General features: G+C 52.2%; 1 non-coding gene across 1 annotated transcript; it reads right to left on the bottom strand.

Annotated features, from left to right (window-relative positions):
- Nucleotides 1–1,739: 1,739 nt before the first annotated feature.
- Nucleotides 1,740–1,865, bottom strand: LOC124685508. Its single transcript, XR_006997494.1, has one exon. It is a non-coding gene; the product is annotated as a small nucleolar RNA Z206 (small nucleolar RNA).
- Between the last annotated feature and the right edge of the window lie 1,872 nt (nt 1,866–3,737).

The raw sequence follows: 3,737 nt of genomic DNA, 5'->3' as shown, positions 1-3,737 counted from the left end.
ATTAATTAACTCATTATTAAACGTAAACATAAAACTCTCAATTTATAAAAAAGAATAAATAGTGCTGACGACAATGCGGCCCATTGAAGAAGGCTTCAGTGGGAGGATGTGACCGAGTTTTTCTGAAAAACACAAAACACCCTCCAATTCCAGACGGCCTAGCCCTGATAGCCGCTCCGGTGATTCAAATTCAAAACACCATGAGGAAGGAAAGACGTTGGTGCGGGCGGATGCCTTGCCGCACATGCCAGAAAGAGTTCACACGACTCCTCCTCATCTATACCTGAGGTGAGAGCAGAGCAGCGAGCTCGGATCGAATCTCTCGACGATGGGGTGCGGTGGAGAAACCACGACGGCGACAAAGTGGCCATGGTGGCGCCGGCGCCACAGCTGGCAGCTGCCCCTCCATCCACTCTAGGTCTGCCGCCCTCTCTTCATCTTTTCCCCATTCCTTCATTCCCTCTTCGCTGCTATCAGCGACATCTGACCTCCTTGTTTTTCTCGGATTAATTGCTGATGACTGCAGCTCGTGGGCGCGAGGGTGTTCGTCGTCCTCGTCGTAGCATACTACTTCATCCTCACGCCCTACCTCGGTAGCACCGTCACCGGGGCCACCCTCCTCGCGCTCTTATCCTTCTCGATACGTTCACCACCAGCGACCTCTCCAGTACCCAAAGGGAGACTTTTGCCTTGCGCTGATGACTGGTTGACGACAGGCCGCCGCCACCGCGGCTCTCTACGTGTGCTGCACCGCCGTGGACCCCTCCAACTGGACACAACGCCAAGAAGATGAAGAGGCAATTTGTGGAACATCTTTCACAAGTCTTTATGCAGAAAATCATAACTCGTAACTTTGTCGCTTCGATCAAATCGAGGAAACTCATTTTTCTTGTTAGCTAATACTCTTCTTTATTCTATAATTCCTTGAGCCTATCAAGTGGTTTCAGATTCATGTTTCATTTAGTAAATACACATATTCACTTAAATCAACAATGAAGTTTGCAAGACAATGATATCCACTACTTGTTGAAACATAATACATCATTATGTATGATAATCAACAATTTTAATAGACAATCCGTTTTACCAGTACACCGAGGTCTATTCATAAGGGGTAATTTACATGTGTCAATAGATCAAATACTAGGCTGCCTGAGTTTTGGATGCTAGCAATGTTTATTTTATCACACTTAAGTCAAGTCGGTAAAATATTGGAACCCATCAAGATGTAAACTCGCATATTAGTTGATTGTAGTCCAAAACATTACACATGTAGTATGTGGGTTGAATTTTAATATTTTCATGTCCAAATTCTAAATTTATTTGTAGTAAAACCGCTTGCGTAAATACTTTTTTTTTAGATCGAACTGCAAATGAATTTTTTTTTTTTTGAAGTAACCCATTTCAGCAGCACTGACGCTGATTTGAGAAGAATTAATGAAGGAACGGTAGATAGATTCAATCATAACCACTTGGCTTTAATCTTGTCAGTATGCCTGAACTCACAGGTGAGTGCGAGGCTGCCATCCATCCTCTTGAGCACAAACCTTTCCATGAGCAAATAGCATCTAAACTTGTGCCACTGCCCCATGCCGGCATGCTTCTCCACCCTCTCTATCCTCTCCTCGTCGCCATTGCCGTTGCGGGGCGCGACCCACCCTCCCCTCTCCAGCTCCCACCTCATCCTCTCCCAGAGCACCATGTCTAGCCCCACGGTGGCCGTTTTCGCCGCCGCCGCGGCCACCGGTCGGAACCAAACCGTCCCGCCGTCCGCCTGGGGCCCGCCCTCTTGCACCACGTTAGTGTCACCCAGCAGCGCCGTCGACCGGCGCACCGTCGCGGCCACCGCGACCTCCGCCGGCTTGCTCCCTGCTGGATAATCGGTGCTGTATATCTGCTCCCAGCACTGCTCCATGGTCATCTTGTAGAACGTGCACCGGCGGGACTGGTCCTTGAGGCTGCGCTCCCCGTCAGCCTTGACGAACATGAACGGGACGTACCATCTGCCGACGACGACGGCAGGCGAGCTGCTCTCCGCGATGCTGAGGCTCTCGAGGTCTGGCATCCGGCGGCGGAGAGCGGAGTCCAGCCCTGGCGCGTCGGTGAGGTCGTACCTCGGGGACACCATGGTGTTCACCTTCCAGCCCTGCTTCCTCAGGTAGTGCGGCGGGATGCCATCCGTGGCGACCGCCACTGCCTTGAAGCCCTTGCCCCCGGACGGAAGAAGCTGGACCTCCACCTGCTGGTAGACGTCGCCGCTGTCGAAGGCCCGCGGCTTCACGTCGTTGACGCAGGAGCCGAAGCAGCAGGTGGTCTTGTCCTCCTCCTTGGAACACGCCGACACCTTCCTGCACGCGCGCGATGGTCAGGTCTCGCTTAATTACGACGCCGGCCGATCGAGAAAGATGACAAAGAAGGAACTAACAAGGATGCTCACTCACCCCCTGTGTTTGCCGTCGAACTGGACGACGTAGTAGCGGCCGGACGACAGCGGCTGGCCGACGACAGGCACCAACATGGCATAGTTGGGGGGCGGGGGGGCCTTGCCGCGGCCGCCGGGCAGCTCGTTGCCGGTGCATTGACCTACTATCTCCGAGACAAACTCAACAAATGTTGCACATGACTCGAGAGCTGGGTTGGGGCTTGTGTTGGGCCGCAGCGCGAGCTGCCGATTCTGCGGGAAGGGGAGACCGCGCATCTCCCTGTCGATGCACATGCCGCAGCAGGTTGTTCTGGCTGTCTCCCCCGTCTCATCCACCAGGACCAGGAACCCTGAGCCTGGGCCTTCTGGCGGTGGCTCCATCGCGGCCTTGGGGTTGGCCAGGTACCGAGACAGCTCCCTCGTCACGTACATTTTCCTGGTCTGCTACTCTGGTTGCCGGGATGTGGATATGGATATCAACAAGCACAAAAGTGTTATATATAGCCACGGCTTCGACTGGTTGGAGCATGCGATGAGCTGCGCGCAGATGCCAAATTGGCAACTTGCTGATGTGCACATGCCAAAAGGGAAGCCTCTTTTTTTTTTAGGGTAGCCTAAAGGGAAACCTGGGAGATGCATGTACTGACTGTCTGACTGGTTGGCTTTGACAGCCGGAAGATGCATGCATGTATGATGTATCCACCGTACCAACTTACATGCAGCACCATATAAAACGTCGTTTTTGCTATAAAGCTGTTGGCCCCAAAAAAAACTGTGTCCCGTCTATGGTTTTTGACATCACTGGCTGAATGCTCATGGTTTGCCACGACCTTACGTCATCTTATTTTACAAATTATATTCATCTTCTTTTTCTTACATCAATCTAAGAGAGGTCGCATGAGATCTCCACCGGTTCTCCCCATAGCCCTCCTAATAGCACTTTAGGGATCCTAGAGAGAGAAAGTATTCACACTGACGGTTCCGAAAAAACGCCGGCCATTTTTAGACCCCAATAAAAGCGCCGGCACGCCCGCAGCAATCCCTTCGCGAATGGAGCCGATTGGGAGCGCCGGCGTCCAATTTCTGCTGAAAAGTTGCATGTGCCCCACTTGCATGTGATACAGCCCTCTAAAGATTCTCCTATCTCCTACTTTTTTTTGTCCCCACTTGCATGAGCATCCATGGTGTCGGCGCCTCTATTAGGTTAATTAGTGTGAGACGCAGTCCCCAAATGTTAAGTGCATGCAACCGATGCTCCCCATAGCCTGCTGCCGGCGTGCATGCCGGCCCTTTTTTGGGCCGGTGAAGATGCTCT

This window comes from Lolium rigidum, chromosome 1, assembly GCF_022539505.1.
Source record: "Lolium rigidum isolate FL_2022 chromosome 1, APGP_CSIRO_Lrig_0.1, whole genome shotgun sequence".
Taxonomy (NCBI): Eukaryota; Viridiplantae; Streptophyta; class Magnoliopsida; order Poales; family Poaceae; genus Lolium; species Lolium rigidum.
The sequence above is the reverse complement of the archived record's forward strand: the minus strand, read 5'-3'. Positions and strand labels throughout refer to the sequence as shown.